The sequence below is a fragment of the Vulpes vulpes genome, chromosome 13, assembly GCF_048418805.1.
Source record: "Vulpes vulpes isolate BD-2025 chromosome 13, VulVul3, whole genome shotgun sequence".
Lineage (NCBI taxonomy): Eukaryota > Metazoa > Chordata > Mammalia > Carnivora > Canidae > Vulpes > Vulpes vulpes.
In genome coordinates this window covers 117,460,841-117,482,270 of record NC_132792.1, presented here as the reverse complement: position 1 = coordinate 117,482,270, position 21,430 = coordinate 117,460,841, and the positions used below count along the sequence as shown (strand labels likewise).

The 21,430-nt window shown below is 48.2% G+C and overlaps 1 long non-coding RNA gene across 1 annotated transcript; it reads left to right on the top strand.

The window, feature by feature from the left end:
• Positions 1-37: 37 nt before the first annotated feature.
• On the top strand, positions 38-14,811 carry LOC140594966 (uncharacterized). The gene is made up of 2 exons (XR_011996257.1): positions 38-1,389; positions 6,433-14,811. It is a non-coding gene; the product is annotated as an uncharacterized lncRNA (long non-coding RNA).
• The last annotated feature ends 6,619 nt before the right edge of the window (positions 14,812-21,430 follow it).

Genomic DNA, 21,430 nt, shown 5'->3' with positions numbered 1-21,430 from the left:
TGGAGCGTCCCCGCCGGCCCCGGGCGCTGTTACGAAAGCGGAGCGCGTGGCGCAACCGCCCAGCGCTCAACCGACCGCCAGGCCGCTTCCGGCCGCAAGCGCCACACCTGGGCCGCAGCACCCGCGATCCCCCGTCTGTCCCCCGTCCGTCGCCCCCGCCCCCGCCCCCCCCCGCGCCCCCCCCCCCCCCCCCCCCCCCCCCGGCCCGGCGGCCTGAGCGCAAGGAGTGAGCACCACCGCTCTGTTTCGATTTTTGGTTTCCAGGATGGGATTGCGCTGTGAAAAGAGCACCTGGAGAGCCAAGAGGAGGCCAAGGACTCAGCATGGGGGTGAAGCTGTCCTCCGCCGCCTGAATTGTCTCTTGGGACCACTTGGGGAGCCCTGAAAACTACGGATGTCTGGGACTCCCCCTCTGAGATTCTGGGGTCAGGTTTGGATATCGGTAGACTATGGTAAAGGTCCCTTCTCTCCCCAGCCTGCTCTCCAGGTGTGCAACAGGGCTGTGAGGTCTGATTCAGATCTCCCCCGCAACCAGACCTCTGCTTCCTGTGTGTGACTGCTGTCCCAAATCTCTGACTTTTCACTCTGCTTGCCCATCAGATACACAGGTAAGAAAGTCTGTCTGGTCAGGTTGACTGTGATGATCCCAGGGGATGACATTGATACAGGTGACACAAGTCTGGGCCACAGGTGCTCAATGAGGTCAGAACCAGCATGTCCAGCCTCCCCATTTGACAGATAGAAACTGGTGCTTGGCTTTCAGGAGCAACCACACAGACCTCTGGAGGGCCCACCTGTGCTCCCCAGGGAGCCTGAGGCTGATAGGGTGGCCTCAGAGCTCAATCTAAAGGGGGAAAAAAAAAACTCCTAAAATAAGGTCTAGGCTGAGCAGTCTCTGGAAAACCAACCACCAATCAGAATGTGCTTTTCCATTTTTGGCTTCAGACTGATCCTCACCCAAATCAAGGTTCCTAGGCCAGCTGGAACAGGCATGACCTGACAGGGGCTCCAAGCTGAAGTGCAGCTCTCAGACCCCATGCATTGGGGTCTCTTTGTGGGAACAGCCATCAGCAGTCTAGGCAGAAACTGGCACACACCCTGCCCCAGCTCATGGTGGAAGCTGGTTCCGGTAGGCTTCCTTCAGCCACAGCCACAGGCAGGGAAAGAATCACTTGTTGGAGGGTAGATCTTTGGCCACTAGCCTTCTCTTCCATCTGTAGCAGATGCACACCTGAGAATCACCAGAGGGACAGGCTGCATACCTGTGACCAGAAAGCCTTCTGCTCAAAGAGGAGAGTTTGAAAGAGGGATGTTAAAGCCCAAGAAGAGGTGTCTCAGATCCCACCCGGCTGACCGCACCACACTGGGCCTCCCATCTCTAATCCACTGGTGAGGAGAGTGTGTTCTGTAGTCAGGACAGGCTGAGTTCCTATCCCAGCTGTGCCACTTGCTGGCTGTGTGACTTGGGCAAGTTACTTAACCTCTCTTGAGCCTCTGATTCCTGATTTTTTTTTTTTTTTTTTTTTTAGATTTTACTTAATTATTCATGAGAGACACACACACACACAGAGGCAGAAATATAGGCAGAGGGAGAAGCAGGCTCCATAAAGGGAGCCTGACGTGGGACTCGATTCTGGGTCTCCAGGATCATGCCCTGGGCCAAAGGCGGTGCTAAACTGCTGAGCCACCCGGGCTGCCCTGATTCTTGATTTTTGAGAGGAGAGCAACAGCATGCAAACTACTGGTGGTGTTCCAATTAAAAGATCCGGCCCGGGATCCCTGGGTGGCGCAGCGGTTTAGCGCCTGCCTTTGGCTCAGGGCGCGATCCTGGAGACCCGGGATCGAATCCCACATCAGGCTCCCGGTGCATGGAGCCTGCTTCTCCATCTGCCTGTGTTTCTGCCTCTCTCTCTCTCTCTCTCTCTCTGTGACTATCATAAATAAATAAAAATTAAAAAAAAAAAAAAAAAAAGATCCGGCCCTTCTTGTTTTCTCAGCCTCATTTTCTGATTTCCATGTCTTGAATATAGTTACATATCTACAATATTATTTTTTAAAGATTTATTTATTTATTCATTAGAGACACACATAGAAAGAACAAGGCAGAGAGAAAAGCAGGCTCCCCGCAGGGAACCCAATGTGGGACTCGATCCTGACTCCAGGATCATGCTCTGAGCTGAAGGCAGACGCCCAACCGCTGAGCCACCCAGGCATCCCTCCAATATTATTTTTATGGCTCCTCACCCCCAGGCCGTTCTTCAAGCTATGTCCTCTACCAGATACTCTGCTCCTTTGTCCTACATCTCCCAGAAGGTGTCTACTCTCTTCCACAAGTGCCTGGAACGCTTTCATCCACGAGGTTAGATTAGGTGGCCCATCTCTATGCTCCTCCAAGAGCCCAGGCTGACCTCGTTCACCACCCTGATTTCCCCAACACATCACAAGACCCATCTGTGTATTTTCACCACTGAGCAGGGCCTGGCCCATGGAGAGGATTTCATATATGATGTGGCCTTCCAGCTCTCTGACTTCTGTCAAGCCCCACCAGAACTCTACATGAAGTGGAGACTCAAAATTCTTTTTTTCTTTTTTTAAGATTTTATCTGGGGACACCTGGGTGGCTCAGCAGTTGAGCGTCTGCCTTCAGCTCTGGGCATAATCCTGGGGTCCAGGATTGAGTCCTGGGGATCCCTGGGTGGCGCAGCGGTTTGGCGCCTGCCTTTGGCCCAGGGCGCGATCCTGGAGACCCGGGATCGAATCCCACATCAGGCTCCCGGTGCATGGAGCCTGCTTCTCCCTCTGCCTGTGTCTCTGCCCCTCTCTCTCTCTCTCTGTATGACTATCATAAATAAATAAAAAAAAAACAGGATTGAGTCCTGCTTCTCCTGCTATCTGTGTCTCCGCCTCTCGCTGTGTCTCTCATGAATAAATAAAATATTTTTTTTAAAGGTTTTGCCTATCTGAGAGAAAGAGCATGAGCAGGAGGAGGGACAGAGGCAGAGGGAGAAGCAGGCTTCCCACTGAGCAGGGAACCTGATGCAGGGCTTGATCCCAGGACCCCAAGATTATGACCTGAGCCCAAACCAAGTCAAATGCTCAACCAACTGAGCCACCCAGGTGCCCCTGAAAATTCTTGAGACAATATCCTAGACCTTGATCTGAAAAACACTGATAAAAAAGGGAAGAAAATCTACCTGTGTGGCTCATCCTGACCTGCCCTGGCCCAGACCTGGTCCCTGGTACCCATGGAGCTGCCAGCACTTCTCACCCTTGGCTTCTTATCCCTGGGGGAGGGGAGAGACTCAGGCTCTGGGGTGAATCACCGAGTGGGAATAGGGCTATGGGGTCACCAGGAAACAAATGAGAACAGAGTGGGCCGAGGTGAGGTGAATGGGGTCCTTGGGACCCTTCACACCACACAGCGACTGCAGATCCTGGACCAGGACTTCTCCCTCAGATAACCATGTCACCAGTGAAGTGCTTTCTCAGAAAGAAGCCTTTGAATTTGCCAACCCCAAGGGCTAGGAGACATAAGTACACTGAGGATCAGAGAAGTTAAGGGCATTGTTCAAAATAGCCTCCGGAGTTAAGTCTGTCCCCACCCCCCACCCCCAGCTCTCCTTGTGGAGGGTGCACGGGCCCAGGACCAAGGACATGCCTGCCACACAAGCAGGCACTTGGGGATGGGTCACTCGGGGATGGGTCACTCGGGGATGGGTCACTCGGGGATGGGTAGGCTGGGAGGGGAGAGAAGAAGAGCGGGACCTGGCCAGTGGGACACCGCCTTCTGGGGCCCCCCAGCCCTTTGCCACCATGCCCAGTGCGTGTTCCTGTAGTGCCCTTCGTCTCCCCTAGGGGGAGCAGGGGGGCGGGGCCACTCCATCAGACGGCCGGCAGTCCTCTCCCACCTCTGACCCCAGAGACTGACTAACTTCAGAGTGGACCATCTGAGCAATCCTCATTTGTTTCCTTTTAAAATAAACCTGTGATCTAGTGGCAGGTCCGTAGCTATGTGGCATCCAGAAATCACTGTAACTGCAACAGTATCACATGCAATTGTTGAGTATTTTCTGTTCAAGCATTTCAAAACACTTTTCTAGTTTTTCTGTTTTTTTTTTTTTTTTAAGATTTTATTTACTCATGAGAGACAGAGAGGCAGAGACATAGGCAGAGGGATAAGCAGGCTCCTCACAGGGAGCCCGATGTGGGACTCTATCCCAGAACCCGGGGATCACGCCCCTGAGCCAAAGACAGACCCTCAAACACTGAGCAACGCAGGTGTCCCTTTTCTAGTGTTTTTTAGAACTCCCTTTATCTTGAGTTACTGAAGGCTCATTTTCTATATCATTCCTAATTTTCATGGCATATGCTCTTGGCCAACTCCTGAAAGGAAGGTCTAATAGTCCATAAGCAGAAGCGCAGATAAAGCATGTCCTAATTTTAGTATTTCAAAGGGAGGTGAAATTTTACTTTTAACTTGCTAAAGTTGTTAAAGAAAAACAAGGAATGAAACTCAGTGTCATCACTACGTCTGGCCCTGTGAACCCAGAAACCAGGGTCACTGATATTTGAAAAATGTAACATCATTGACTAGTTGCAGTTATTTGAATCAGAAATTGAATGTGAATGAACGAAGGTTACTTTGTTTTCTTGAAAATTATCTCTGTTAAAACGAATTCAACCTTTATTTCTTAAAAACAAAACAAAAAATGTAGCACGCTATTTCCTAAATTATGCTCCCTGGAATTGGAGTGGGATAATTCAATATGTGTCTAGAGTCTGCTACCTTGCAAACATTTTTTATAAGAAAATAATTAGGAAAAAAAAAAAAGAAAATAATTAGGGACGCCTGAGTGGCTCAGCGGTTAAACATCTGCCTTCAGCTCAGGGCATGATCCTGGAGTCCTGGGATCGAGTCCCACGTCGGGCTCCCTGCATGGAGCCTGTTTCTCCCTCTGCCCGTGTCTCTGCCTCTGTGTGTGTCTCTCATGAATAAATAAATAAAATATTAAAAAAAAAGAAAATAATTAACATGGGATGTCTGGGTGGCTCAGCAGTTGAGCATCTGCCTTCAGCTTAGGGCATGACCTGGGGTCCTGGTATTGAGTCCCCCATCGGGCTCCCTGCATGGAGCCTACTTCTCCCTCTGCCTGTGTCTCTGCCTCTCTATCTGTGTCTCTCATGAATAAATAAATAAAATCTTTAAAAAGTAATAAACATAAAAATTATAGACCTTTAAACAGTAAATACTATCTTATAGTATATTTTACCAACTTTTTAAAAAAGCATCACAATTTTAAGGTTAAAGTGGGAGCTTGAAAATTCAGATATACGAAATAGATGCATATGAGCCACAGGAAAAGGGGAGATGACCTGTCTCATTTAAGGACATGACATTCCTTTAGGGAACAGATACACCACATAACTGTGTGTACACGAATTCTGGAGCCAGACCGCCTGGGTTTAAATTCTGCTCTGCCATGGGGAAGGCGTGTGTTCTAAGACAGTTACTTTATGTCACTGTGCTTCAGTGTCTCCATCTGTGAAACAGGGGAAGTGAAAGTACCTTCTGAAGATTCTTATGAGAATTAAATTAGCTAACATATGTAAAATATTCTAACAATGTCTGATTCACGTAAGTCCTATATGTTTGTTAAATAAATGTAAACATGTTGATTTTCCCAAAACACATTCTTGCTAGACAGGAGACTTGATCTGAATTTTTAAGGTTTTATTTATTCATGAGACACACAGATAGGGAGGCAGAGACACAAGCAGAGGGAGAAGCAGGCTCCCTGCAGGGAGCCTGATGCAGGACTTGATCCCAATTTTTTTTTAAAGATTTTATTTATTCATGAGAGACACACAGAGAGAGAGAGAGAGGCAGAGACACACAGGCAGAGGGAGAAGCAGGTTCCCTGCAGGGAGCCTGATGTGGGACTCGATCCTGGGTCTCCAGGATCATGCCCTGGGCTGAAGGCGTCGCTAAACTGCTGAGCCACCGGGGCTGCCCTGATCCCAATATTTTTTAATTATAGTTTATTGTGTCACTGTAAAATGAACAGGTTGAAATAGGATTTGCTCATGAGATGCTCTGGGAGGCCCCTTCCAGCTCATGGCTTTAGCAGTGTTCTGGGTTAGAGAACAATTTCCTGGCAGACTTAGCATGTCCAGCCGAGTTTGTTTCTGTGGTCAACTGTGATCTCCTGTAGGACCTGCAGCTTCCTTTTCTGGAAGACATTCTGAACTCAGATCCACTGTTTGTTTTGCTCATTCCAGCAAAGGCCCTATTACATCCCAAAGTTTCACAGGATGAAGAATGAGTAACAAAAAAAAAAAAAAAAAAAAGAATGAGTAACAATTACCCTTCACGTCACTAATCATTTGTCCATTTACACCCATTAGCTGGCTCCTGATTGGTCATTCCTATAGGTACTGCTGTGTCCATGCTGATGGGCTGGGTAGGCAGGTTCCTGAGCCAAACTGCCTGAATTCAAATCCAGTTCTGCCACTGACCAGCTGGAGACCCTTGTGTGTTGCTGGTGGGAATGTAAAATGCTGCAGCCTCCATGGAAAAGTTTGGCGGTTCCTCAAAAATCAGAGAATTACCACTTGACACAGCAATTCCACTCCTAGGATATACCCCAAAGAATTGAAAGCAGGGACTCAACAGATATTCGTATATTGATGCTGAAAGCAATAATAGAACTCTTCCACCTCATGGTCTTCAAAGTAGACTTTTTCCTGCCTTTGGATTTGAACTAAAACATCAGGTCTCCAACATCAGGTCTCCAGAACCAAACATTGGTTCTCCTGATTCTCAGGCCATCTGAGTCAGACAGAACTACATCACCAGCTCTCCTGGGCCTCCAACCAACTCACCCTGAAGATCTTAGGACTTATCAGCATCTATAATAATGTGAACAAATTCCTTATAATAAATCTCTGCTATATATTGTCATAAATAATATAATAAAAATATGAAGAGATTTATTATGCACATATATAGGATGCATGCATCCCTCCATATATATGCCTATAGAAGACACATATGTGTGTGTAAAAGTACCTCTCCCAGTGGTTCTGTTTCTCTGGAGGACCTTGACTAATAATGGCAGGAATGCAAGTGAGAATGCGACAACCATTAGTTAAGGGCTTGAGAGTCTGGGAGTTTGAGGGAAGCAGATTCCCAGTGGAGCTCACATGGCTATCTGTCAGATGGGGGTAGGAGGGCTAGAGAGATAAGGGAAGAAAGAATCCCAAGCAGAAGCAACATGGTGAGCAAATACATAAAGACAGGAAACTTCTGGCTACATTTGAAAACCGCTGCCTAAAAAAAAAAAAAAAAAAAAACCGCTGCCTAACAGGCTAGCCCCTGGTAGCATATTGCTCACTGGAGACATCACAGAGAAAGCTACAGAAGATTGGGGCCAACAGAACCTAAATGGGTAATCAACTTGCCAGACACCCCCAGACCTCAGTTTTAGCATCCACGCTACAACTCATGGCCTCTAGGGTTAAACACAATATCCTCAACACACTTTGCAGCCTGGCCCGAGAGGGTCTGCCCTTCCTCTTTCCCACAAGCACCTTCCAGATACACAACATTTCAGCCAAGGAAGGCTTGAGATCTCCAGATCAAGCCCCGGAACCTGGATGTGGGCAGCAATTGACTTAGACAACGTGAAAAAGCCAGAGGCTGAGCCACCAGCAGGGAGCCCTGAGAAGCAACGCAAATTATTTCCCCAAATCCCCAAAAGGCTTGAAGTGACAGTTTGGACTTCGGGAATGGAAGGTGTATGAGTAAGGAAGCAGGTCTCTATTCCTGGCAACAGAACCGTGTCTGGACAGGGCAAAGCAGAGGGTCCTTAAGCTGGGAGACACGCAAGCACAGCAGAGAACCCTGGTGTGGTCTCTGGAATGCAGGGCAGTCTGTGTGTATGCGGAGTGTGACCAGCCTGCACCCTCTGCTTCCTTTCAGCAAACAGGATGCTGAGGGCCAAACCTTTTCCCTCCTAGAAGGCGATTGCTAGATTCTGCTCCAGAAAACCTGACCAGCCCAAGAGAAGACCTAACAATCCAGATGTTTGAGAATTCTTGCAGCAGACAGCCGCATCTAGACACCCACTCCACACAGATCTTCCGACCAGTATTTTGGCTCCTCTGCCCCTCTGGCTTGCCCTCTGCACAGGGATGCTCCTGGCCATGGACACCACGAGCAGGCTTCTGTTTGGTTCAGCCAGTGTGAGACCCAGAAAGAAGGCAAGAGGGAAGGAGAGGCTGGGGCATATATCCCTCTGTCTCCTGGGATGGGCCACCTCAGACTTCCTGTGTCTCTCAACCCAAGTTATCTCTTGAGGTCTCTCCTATCTCTCTTGCCTTTGTAGGTAAATCCTCCTGAAATTACCCTAATTTGAGTGGACCATATGTTTACTGCCGAGGCCTGACTGATGTAGTGCCCTGCTCATAAATGAACAGTCAAGGATCACCAGACAACTGAGAAAAGATACAAAGACAGAAAAAGCAAGCAATTTGCAGAAATACTCTATATTTAAAAAAAAAAAAAAAGGATCACTAATGTCATCAGAGTGACATTGGAAGATCTGGCATCCATAAAACAAAACAGGATCCAATTCACAGGGGTTGCTGGAAATTAAAAACACAGCAACAGAAAGGAAAGTGTTGAGGTGACAAAGTTAAAGATAAATAGAAGTGGGCAGCCCTGGTGGCTCAGCGGTTTAGCGCCGCCTTCGGCCCAGGGTCTCACATCGGGCTCCCTGCGTGGAGCCTGGTTCTCCCTCTGCCTGTGTCTCTGCCTATCTCTGTGTGTCTATCTCTCTGTGTCTCTCATGAATAAATAAATAAAATCTTTTTTTAAAAAAAAGATAAATGGAAGTGTTGAAAGATAAAGTCCCAGAAGCTGGAGCAACAAAACCCAAAGAAAGGAAAGAAAAGATGAGAAACGTAGAAAAATAGTCCAACAGGTGCACTATTTGAATAATAAGAAAAGAGAGAAGAAAAAATAAAGTAATTCAATCAGATTTTTCAGAACTTAGGGAGCCAGGTTTCTGCCCTGAAGAGCCAGTGGAGAACCTCACACAGGGGACCCTGGGGACAAACTCTCAGAAAGAGGGAGAGTGAGCCCCACAGCCGGCTGACATGCCCATCGTCAATCTCCTGCTTCACAGCTCATAATGCCTTTTCACTGATGACTGAGGAATCAGCACAGAACTCTTGAAGCACTTTTCCCTCATGAAAATGCTAAGCTTCTAGGTAGAAGGAGGAATGGGCTCATCCTTCTGGTTCCAGCAGCTGCACTGCATGCGAAGATGGATGGAAGGGCATGCTGGGGTGCTGCCCCCTGGACACATACCCCCAGTCCTCCTAAGACAGCCCTTCAGGCAGGACACTGAGCATCCCAGGCCTTCTGCTCCCTCTGTGTGGCAGGCTGTCTGCATCCTGAGGGTTTGCATCCTGCTTGCCCAGTGACTGCAGACCGGCTCCTGCCCAGGAGACCAACCAACTGCTCTACCATTCACTGGGCTGCAACTTGACCTTCTCCACTGAGGTCTGAACACCTGCATTGAGGAAGGATCCCTTCCAAATGTAGTCTTCCTTGGCTGCCTCAGCCCTCAGTTACCATAGAGTTCTTTTTCATCTTACTAAAATTATTTTGTTATAGTTTAATGCTTCTTTATGGTAAAATTCCCTGTTTGTTTTTTTAAATATTTGTTTATTTCAGAGAGAGAGAGACAGGGAGAACAAGCAGGGAGAGAACAGGAGAGAGAGAAACAGGATCTCCACGGAGCAGGGAGCCCGACGTGGTGCTTAACTCCAGGACCCTGGGGGGGATCAATCAGAGTTGGAGACTTCACCAACTGAGCCACCCATGCTCCCCCCAAGTTTTCTATTTAATTTTTTTAAGATTTTATTTATTCATTAGAGACACAAAGAGAGGCAGAGACACAGGCAGAGGGAGAAGCATTCTCCCTGTGGGAAGCCTGATGCACGACCTGAGCCAAAGGCAGACCCTCAACCACTGGAGCCACCCAGGTGCCCCTAAAATTTCCTATTTAAATCACTGTGTGATTCTGTGTCCTGATTGGGCCCAGACTGATAGAACCAGGAGTCAGAAGAGCTTACTCTGGACAGCAGTACTAGAAGGCGACAGAGTCACACTTTCAAAACGGTGACAGGGAAACATTTCCAGCCCAGGGTCCTATACTCCTGCCAAAGCCCGAGTCACACTGGGACAGAATAAAGCTTTGAAACAAACGTCTGAGAGTCTGGAGCTTCACATACAATGTGGCCAATAAGAGAACAGGCCTGTGGGGTCTAGAGGCAGGAAACAGCAGCAGCGAGCAACTCCCCCACATACACACACACCCCACCCCTCCAGCTGAGGAGGTGGCAGCTGAGCCAGGGACAAGCCTGTCCTACTGGGGACAGAGGTGCCCACGTGGCACAACTGACCATTTCCTCCTCTCTCTCAGAATCGGGCTCTTGCCTCCAGAAGCACTCAGGGGCTCAAAGGACTCTCCAGAGGCTTCACTTCCCTACCCTCCCACACCCTCCCCCTCACCCTGTCCTACCCCACCACTCTCCTTCTACTCCCTTTTCCTGGCCTCAGAGTCCCTGGTCCAACAATCAAAGATGGGCACTGCTGCCTCCAGGCACCATGCCACCCAGTCCCTTCCTGGAGTGCCACCTCCCCCTGAGTGGTGGCAGGAGAGGGGCTCTAGATTCACCAAGAAATGAATAAATTGGGAGTTGGCCCAACTGTTATCTCGGAGCCCCAGGAAAGGGCAGTGTGGCAACAAGGACCCAAAAAGCTACCCAGCTGGGTGGGACAAGCTCTCTTCCAACTCCTACACCTTAGGCCCTGGCTCATACCAGAAGGCGGAGTGCCCTGTGCCCATGCCCTGTGCTGTGTACCCTGTGCCCTGGCTGAGAAAGTTCACAGAAACCCCTCCATCTCCCGGCTCATCTCTGGCTGCTCTCCCTCTTCTGCCTGGGCTCCACCCATGACAAACCGTGTCCTTGTCCTTCTGAACACCAACTTGATGTGAGTGTATGTGGTTCTCGCCTGGGGCCCCACACTTAGAGTGCTCTGCACCCCACGCACACGCATGCCCATACTCATACCCATGTGCACACATACCGCACAGCACTTGGTTCAGGCTGGGGACAGGCCTGCGTGCGCCACAGGAGATACCTCCTCTCTCGCTCTGGACAGGGATGCACTGAGGGCAGATGCAAGGTCTGGGGAATGATACAGCCCACTTGCTGCTCTGGGAGGAGCTGGCCCAGAACCACCATCACCCAAAGGACAACAGCAAATGGCTGAGCCAAAGCCTATTCGCTGCTGTTTGCACCTTGCTGACCCCAGCCCAGGGGCAGCAAACCTCAGGCCCCTTCGGGCTACTGCTTGTTTTTTAATAGCACGTGATGGATGAATCTCGTGAATATAAAAAAAGCCAATCACAAAATTGTACAGAGTACGTGATTCAACTTATATAAAATGCAAAAAGTGGCAAAACTGACCTATGATGTCAGGGGGATGGGCAAGGATAGAGGTTGCCTTTGGGGAAGTGGTGGATAGTGTCTGGAGCAGGGCACAGCGAGGTCTCAGGTGGTAATTACATGGGCACTTATTTCTTATTAGAGTTATTTATAGATATTCGTTTTTGAAGCTGTTATTTTTCCTTCTAAAACACTTCTTTAAAAAATACATTTCTTGGGGCACCTGGGAGGCTCAGTTAAGTATCTGCCTTCGGCTCAGGTCATGATCTCATGGTCCTAGGATCGAGTCTCATGTTGGGCTCCCTGGTCAGTGAGGAGTCTGCTTCTCCCTTGTCTCTCCCTCTTGCTTATGCTCTGTCTTTCAGATAAATAAATATAAAATATTTTTTAAAATAATTAAAAATACTTCTTTTATTGAAATACATTATATATAGACATGAATTGCACTAAACTTAAGTGTATATATAGTTCAGTGGATTTTTGCATAAGTTTACATCGACAAAAGCCCCAGCCAGATCAAGATATAGAATATTTCAAACACAGGTTCTTCCAAATCCCCATCCCCCACAAGAGTAACCACTACTTTGACGATGACTACTGTCTGCCTCCTCTTCATTTTGGCATCAATGAGATCACATGGAATGTTATCTTTTGTGTCTGGTTTTTTTTTTAAGATTTTATTTATTCATGAGAGACATACAGAGGCAGAGACATAGGCAGAGGGAGAAGCAGGCTCCCCACAGGGAGCTCGATGGGGGGACTTGATCCCAAGACGCCCCAGGACCCCGGGATTAGGACCTGAGCCAGAGGCAGATGCTCAACCACTGAATCACCCAGGTGCCCCAAGATTTTTTATTTATTAATTTGAGAGAGAGAAAGTGAAAGTATGAGCAGGGAAGAGGGACAGAAAGAGAGGGAGAAGCAGACTCCCTACTGAGCAGGGAGCCAAGGACTTGGGGCTTGATCCCAGGACCCCATGATCTAAATCAAAGGCAGATACCCAACCAATTGAGCCAGCCAGGCACTCCTTGTACATACATCTTTTGATGGATATATATATGCACACATTTCTCTCACCTGCAGTGGATTTTCTGGTCATAGGGTAGGCATACATTTAGCTGTAGTTGGTAGTAATAGATATTGCCAAACAGTTTACCATGAACCAATGTCCAATCCTATCAGCAAGACATGAGAGTTACAGTTAACTTCACATCCTTGTCAATACCTGCTGTGGCCACTCTGACTCACTCTAGCCCTTTTTGTACACATGTAGTGGTATTTAGCTGTGGTTTTAATTTACATTCCCCTAGGGCAGCCTGGGTGGCTCTGCGGTTTAGTGACACGGGGCATGATCCTGGAGACCCGGGATGGAGACCTACATCAGGCTCCCTGCGTGGAGCCTGCTTCTCCCTCTGCCGGTGTCTCTGCCTCTCTCTCTCTCTTTCTCATGAATAAATAAATAAAATCTTTAAAAAATAATAATAATTTACATTCCTTTATTGGTAAACATGTTTGTATGTTTATTATTTCTTTGGATATCATCTTCTTTGAAATGCCCAGTCAGGTCTTGTGCTAGTTTTTAAATTGGATTATTTTTCTGTTCCCTTATTTATTTGCAGTTTTTTATGTGGCCTGATGTAAATCATTTTGTTGGGTATGTATAATCCAAACATGTTTTCAGAGAATGCACCTTTTCTCTTTTTATGATGTATTTTGGTAAACTGAAGTTCTTTGTTTTATTAAAATTTATAGCTTATTGTGTTGATGTTTTAATTTTTTGGTTAATATATTTTATACCTTGTATAAGAAACCTCTTCCTAACTCAAGGTCATAAAATTAGTCATTGTTTTCTTCTAGAAGTTTTATAGTCATACCTTTTATATTTTAGCCTATGATTTTTTTTTTAAGTAGACTCCACACCCAGTATGGCGCCTGAACTCATGACCCTGAGATTAAAAGTCACATGCTCTACCAACTGAGCCAGCTAGGTACCTCTGATTTATTTTGTATTAATGTTTTGTATGTGGTGTAAGGTAAGGGTATTTATTGTTTCCATGTGTATCCAATTGTACTGGCACTATTTGTTTTTTTAAATTAATTTATTTTTTAAAGACTTTTTTTATTTATTTGGCAGAGAGAGAGAGAGTACAGGTATAGGGAGAGTGGCAGAGGGAGAGGGAGAATTAGACTCCCCACCAAGGAGGGAGCCTGACATGGGACTTGATCCCAGGACACCAGGATCATGACCTGAGACGAAGGCAGACACTTAACCCACTGAGCCACCCAGGTGCCCCTTCTTGTTATCCTCTTAATATCTATCATGCTATTTCCCTTTTCATTCTTTATTTTTGGCAATATATGCCTTTTTTCAAAAATTTTTACCAGTCTTGGGGATCCCTGGGTGGCTCAGTGGTTTGACACCTGCCTTTGGCCCAGGGCGCGATCCTGGAGTCCCAGGAATGAGTCCCACGTTGGGCTCCCGGCATGGAGCCTGCTTCTCCCTCTGCCTGTGTCTCTGCCATTCTCTCTCTCTCTCTCTCTCTCGATGTGTGTGTGTCTATCATAAATAAATAAATCTTTAAAAAAATTTTTTAAAAATTTTATCAGTCTTGGCTGGGGGGGATCATCAATTTTAGTAGTCCTTCAAAAAAATAACTTTTGTTGATTCATACTATTATATATTTGGTTTTTATTTCATTAATTTTCATTCTAGATTTGCTATTTCCTTCCTCCTATGTTCTTTGTTTTTTTCAAATCTTGAAAATTATTTATTATATTATTAATTTTTAGCCTACTTTTCTAACATATGCATTTATAACTTCTCTTTTTTTAAAGATTTTATTTATTTATTCATGAGAAACACAGCGCATGCGAGAGAGAAAGGCAGCAACACAGACAGAGGGAGAAGCAGGCTCCATGCAGGAAGCCCAGTGTGGGACTCCATCCCTGGACTCCAGGATCATACCCTGAGCTGAAGGCAGATGCTCAACTTCTAAGCCACCCAGGGATCCCTAACATGCATTTAAAGCTATACATTTCTCTCTAAGCATGACTTTATCTGCATCCTATAAGTTTCGGTACGTTGTAACTTCTATGCCAAACAAAATTAGACATTACATAGATAGTTGGAAAATGGAAAAGTATTTTAATAGCATTTTTAGATAATTGCTAATATTATTTTTTTCATATAGAACTCAAGAAGTGATAATTTCTTAAATGTGGAATTTAAAACCATATCAATAAATAAATAAAACCATATCAATAAAATGATCAAAAAATAAAAATAAATTTAAAATTAAATGTTCTCTTTTTTGTACATAAAAAGACTGATTTATCTTGTAATTTTTTTTTTAAGATTTTATTTTGGGGGCACCTCTCTGGCTCAGTCAGTTAAGAATCCAACTCTTGATCTCAGGGTCATGAGTTCAAGATCAACATTGCTCTACCACCATAGTCGTCACCTGGTCTCCCCTCCCACAAAACAACACATCAGAGAGCCTATGAACTTGCCTTCCTAGAGCCTCATTGATTCCTTCTATTTTTTTTTAAGATTTTATTTATTTGTGACAGAGAGAGAGGGGCAGAGACACAGGCAGAGGGAGAAGCAGGCTCTGTGCTGGGAGCCCGACGTGGGACTTGATCCTGGGTCTCCAGGATCACACTGAGGGCTGCAGGCAGTGCTAAACCACTGAGCCACCCGGGCTGCCCTCATTGATTCCTCCTAAAGCTACTCAAGAGTGTGGCCTTATAACTACTGCCAAGTCACAAACTGCTTGTTGCCGATCCTCCTTGTGCTAAGTATAGAACTTGAAATAAGCATTTAGAAATGTTATCGCAAGATGGCGGCAGAGTAAGAGGACCCTAGGCTTGTCTAGTCTCACCAATAGAGCTGGATAACTATCAAATCCTAAATACTCCAGAAATCTACCTCAAGTCTGGCAGAATAAACTCCACAAGTGAAAGTGGAGAAGAGGCCACCCTGATGAAGGTAGCAAGTGCCAAGACAATGGCTGCTTGGTGGGGAAGGAGCCACAGTCACAGAGAAGGGTGAGAAACTGACCAGTGCGCAGGGGAGCACAGAGGGAAAACGATTCCCAATAGCAACTGGCTTGGGAAGCAGAAGGTGAGAGGGGCCGAATTTCATGAGTTCTTGCAACTAACAGGACTTAAAGCCTCGAGTTTATAGGTCCACAGAGAGCTGCACTGGAGTTTGTACTGCTCCAGGAGAGAAGGCAGAGCAAATGGCCCATGGACATGTAGCATGGAAACAGTGATCTGAGGAGTATCTGGGGCACACAGTGGGGAGATTATCTGCTGTTCTCCAACTGTGTCCCAGAGGAGCACCATTCACAGAGACCCCTCCAGGAATAGAGAGCTAGGAAGTGCCATTTCCCTCCCCAGTCCTCAGCACCCTCAGCATAAGCACAGGGGTCACTCACTGCCTCACTTGCTTTTATCAAGCCCTGCCCCCTTATGCTCTGGTGGAACCACCACTCCTCCTCACACTTGCCTCAGTCCCAGCACAGAACATCCCTTCCCCCAGAACACCAGCAGGAACCCCTGCCCACACCTCCTCTCCCAGCCTTCCTAGAGTTTTGTGAGGCCTCTCTGTTCCAGCAGTGGTGGCTCAAGTTTCATCTTACAAGCAGACCAGAGCACACCTAGTTTAAAAGTTGCCACATTTGGGCCAGTGTCCAACACTGCTCACCTCAGGCAGAGAGAGCCTCTGCAGATGGCTGGCCTGAGGGAGAGAATGGCCTGGACACAGCAGCAGAGCACTGGCAGCACACATCAGAGACACTCCTGGAAGCACCAGGCCTGGGGAACAGGAGACACTCTACAGCAGGGGAACCAGGACCTCTGCTTCACAAGGGCCTGACCTCCAACAGCAGGAGACCTGGCTGGCTTTCCCAAGACAGAAACAGGCAGACACTTAGACAAAATGAGAAGACAGAGGACTGTATCCCAAATGAAAGAACAGGACAAGACCGCTGCTAGAGATCTGAGTGAAACAGATATAAGTAACAAAATAAGTAATGATCATAAAGATACTGTCTGGGCTTGAGAATAGGGTGGAAGGCATCAGGGAGACCATCAATACAGACATAAGGAATAAAGAGCAGGGATACCTGGGTGACTCAGCAGCTGAGGACCTGCCTTTGACTCAGGGCGTGATCCTGGATTCCTAGGATCGAGTCCCACATCAGGCTCCCTACACGGAGCCTGCTTCTCCCTCTGTCTGTGTCTCTGCCTCTCTCTGTGTCTCTCATAAATAAATAAATAAAATCTTCAAAAAAAAAAAAAGGAATAAAGAGCAGAGAAAAAGGTCTTCATAAATAAAATGAGAACATGCTTGATGGAATGGACAGCAGGCTGGAAGAAGCAGAGGAAGGAGTCCATGATCTAGAAGACAGAGTACTGGAAAGCTCAGCAAAAGAGAAAAAAAGAATTACACAAAACGAGAATAGGCTTAGGGAACTCAGAGACTCCATCTAACATAGTCACATCTATAAGACAGGAATCCCAGAAGAAGAGACAGAAAAGTGGGCAAGGGATGTATTAGAACTAATAGGTGAAAACTTCTCTAATCTGAAGAAGGAAACAGATATGCAGATCCAGGAGGCACAGAAAACCTCCAACAGGGGCAGCCCGGGTGGCTCAGCGGTTTAACGCCGCCTTCAGCCCAGGGTGTGATCCTGGAGACCCTGCATGGAGCCTGCTTCTCCCTCTGCCTGTGTCTTTACCTCTGTGTGTGTGTGTGTGTGTGTGTGTGTGTGTGTGTGTCTCATGGATAAATAAATAAATCTAAAAAAAAATTTTTTTTTAAAAGAAAGAAAACCTCCAACAAAAAGAAAAGAAAACCCCTAACAGAAGCAGATCCAATCCAAGACATATGGTAATTAAAATGGCAGAATACAGTGAAAAAGAAAGAAAATTAAAAGCAAGAAGACAAAAGAAGACTGTTACATGGAATTTTATTGCAATTCCCCTTTGCTGTAACACCCAAGCTCCTGATCATTTTCCTTTTTTCCAATAATGCTAGTATCATACTGTAGTGCTAGTACCAATACTAATAAAATGCTGTTATTTTACAGAAGTATCCATCCATCACAGATTGGAAACATTCACCAGAAGCACCATTGCTGGCTCTGGCATTTTCTGGGTCTCTGTTTCCTCTCCTTTTGCTGTCCTGAGATCAGGCCCAGAGTTGGGCTCCAGCTCAGCAGAGTCTGCTTGTCCCTTTCCCTCCCCCTCTGCCCCTCCACTCATGCGCGTTCTCTCTCTCCCTCTCTCTCTCTCTCTCTATATATATATATATGTACATATATATACACATATATACATATATAGATATATTTTAAAATCTAAAAAAAAAGAGGGGTACCTGGGTGGCTCAGTCAGCTCAGATCATGATCTCAGGGTCCTGAGATGGAGCTGCACATCGGGCTCCCTGCTCAGTGGGGAGCCTGCTTCTCCCTCTCCCTCTGCTGTGCCCCCTGCTTGTGTGCGCTCTCTCTGTGTCAAATAAATGGATAAAATCTTAAAAGAAAGAAATTGGGTGATAAGCATTAAGGAGGGCACATGATGTGAAGAGCACTGGGTGTTATACACAACTACTAAATTATTGAATACTACATCTGAAACTAATGATATACTATATGTTCGCTAACTGAATTTAAATTAAAAACATTTTTTGGGGGCAGCCCCAGTGGTGCAGCGGTTTAGCACCACCTGCAGCCCAGGGTGTGATCCTGGAGACCCGGGATGGAGTCCCACATCTGGCTCCTTACTTGGAGCCTGCTTCTCCCTCTGCCTGTGTCTCTACCTCTCTCTGTGTTTTTCATGAATAAATAAATAAATAAATCTTCAAAAAAATTTTTTTTAATTTAAAAAAATTTTTAAAAGAAAGAACTACCACTCGAGATATTGCAAAACATCAGATAGGACGGGTTAGCCCCTCCTCCCATGGTAGTTCCAGGGACAAGGTCAAGGACTATGTCTTCCCCTTCTCAGCATGAGGTTAGACCTAGACAGTGACCGTCACCAGTGGTTTAGCAGGTCTACTGTAGTCTCCCTATGTCCTTTATATCTTCACAGAGCCGAGTGTCTGCTTTTCTGGGAGTTGTCCCTTCTGCCCCAGTAAAGACCAAGCTCCAGCTCCAGCAAAGCCACCTTAAGGGCCTTTCCCTGCCTGGGGAGCAGCCGCTGACCCAGGGCCCCTCCAACCAGTGCTCTGCACCCAGCACGTGCCCGTAGGAGGCACCCGATGCTGTGGCTGGTGAGTGGGGAGGGCATGCCCCACAGCCCCCTCTTCACCCTTGCAGGACCACAAGTGCACCCGGTGTCCCATGGCCCAGTGTCCCACATGTCCCACGCTCCAGCCCACACAAGTCACTGCCAGGCACTGGGGGACAGCGAGAGAGTCCTTCTCAGGCTGTCTCCAGCCCCCCAGTTATGGCAGGGCGGACAATTTCTTCAGAATCTTCAGCCCAGGGGACCCCAGTGTTCTCTGTCCAACACTCATCTCTTAAGGGACAGCACCTTTAAGAGTTTTAACATCCCAGGTCCCAGAAATGTTTGGGAAAGCCTCCCTCTGTCAACCCAGAGAGATGAAGCCTCCCTCTGCCAACCCATCCCGCTAGCATGGCAGCTGCCCCCAACCAGCGGGAGCTGGAAGCCCCAGAGGGCAGGCGGAAGGCCAGTGTCCGGACGGACGTGGTGCTTCACAGAGGACCAGCACCAGAGGAGGGCCGGCTCTCCTTTCACCAGACCCACAGCTGCCCCACCCCTGCCTTCACTGACCTCAGGCCTCAGCTCCCAGCAAACCCCTCCTCAAACAATGGTAGGCCATGGGTGTAGGCTTCCCGACTTTGTTCTGAAAACAGAGATAAGACCGAGAGTTCAGCCCCTCCCGTGGCCCCTGGCCCAGCTGCCACCACAGGGATGCTGCCAACAGCAGCTCCTTCCGAGAGGCCACTGCAGGCCCAGGCCTGGGTTTTCATCAACAATCCCGCTCCCGCTGACCTGGAGCCACTGGCCTGTCCGCTCCAGCGAGCTCTCCCCACCCCTGCAGGACCCGGGCAGGCAGTAGGACAGAGGTCTCCGCTTTATCTCCTTCAGGGCCATGGGGCTGTCCTGACGCTGACTGGCTCACACCCCAGGACTAGCAGCTTAAGACATCACATTTGGACTCATCCTCGTGCTGTGCATCAAGGAGGGCGACATGTATCACACGGAGCATGGTGGCACCAGAGCAGAGGCTGGGGGCTCTCCTTGTGTCCTCCACACAAGCATGTTCACTGTGGAAGGCGTTCCTGGCTGGGCAGTGAAGGGCAGGATGTCAGAGAGACTCTTGGGCTTGGTACTGGTGACTAGATGGTACCCCGCCCATTGAAGTGGGGGTGCGGCAGGGGGAGCAGATGTTAAGGATCATGTTCCATGTAGAATATGAGGAGCGGGTGGGTGACCCATGGGGAGAGGGCCAATGGAGAGGTGGGTACTGAGGTCCAGCAAGTGGGATAAGGGGACAGAAACCCAATCTGGCAGTAATGACCATGATCTCCCAAATCTCATATAAACCACAGGGTTCAGTGGCTGGCACCTGAGGACCTTGACCAAACCAGAAGAGCTCAGAGCCAGATGGAGCCTTGGCCAAGAGGAGCAGGAGGAGCAGTAGGGACATCACAAGAGATCTAAAAAAAAAAAGGAAGAGGCTGGCCAAGTAAGATCAGGCCTAGACATTCTGGGTGGCCACATGAAGATCAAAGGTGATGCTAGCAGCTAGGGAAAGCATTTAGGCAAGAGAACACACAGGCAGGGGAGGGGGGCTGAGGGAGTGAAGGAAAAGGGTGAAATTGGAGAAGCAGTACAGTGGGGGCTGCCCTCTTCTCCCCAACTCGGGGTGGTTGGTCTGCCACAGCTCAGCAGAGCAGATATAGCAAGCCCCAGCGGGGGAGCGGCTGGGGGGACCACAGCCTGTGGGGGGGACCACAGCCTCAAAGGGGTGGTCACAGTGGAGGCCAGCAAGCAGCAGGGGCAGGAGGTCATCGTGTGGTGGGAGTGCTGGGGAAAGGATGGTCAAACCCTGGACTGAAATCTGGGGGGACACCGTTCCTGGGGACACGGGGTGCCCAGACTCATCCACAAAGTCTGGGAAGCCCTGGGGGACGGTGGGAATAGGGGGGTCAGACCGCATGCAGGGAAGTGGGAGGCTAAGGGGGAGCTGGGGGGGGTCCCCCACATAAGCATGTTCACTGTGGAAGGCATCCCTGACTGGGCAGTGGAAGGCAGAATGTCAGAGGGCCTTCACAGTAGGGCCCGGCGAGGGGGGTCTCTGTTCACCCAGGTGCAGGGAGACCACCCCTCCATGGTGGGTCATCTCTCCTCCTCTCTGAGGCCCCTGGTAGGTCAGCACTGGGGGCAGAGGCAGAGGGCTCTGTCACTGGGGGAGGGAGGGGCAGCACTCTTTTGGTCCACAGGGAGAAGGAAGTTGTGAGCCATCAACATCAGGGAATTATGGCCTGTTTCCATGTCCTGAGGGTTCAGGAAGGAGGCAGGGGACAGGCTGCAGGCAGGTGCCCCGCTGTGTTCAGGGCCATGTGGTGCTTCACCTGTCCTGGCCCCCAAGACACTCATCTTGTCTCCACATCTCCCCTCCAGCCTGGTACCTACTCGGAACTCCATCATAGAGAAGAAAGATAGTCAATGATGGAAAAGACTGGCCAGGTCAGGGGTGGCCGGGCTGGGGGGGCGGTTGGAGACCAGCAGCAGCCCCCAGCCATCCTGGGACATGGTGCCCCCCTTCCATGCCGCAAAGTTCACATTATCTGTGAATCTGAAATTAACTTAGGCTCCTCAACATTCACTTCTGTGAAAAGCCAGGAAGATGCGAGGCTAGGAGGCCAGT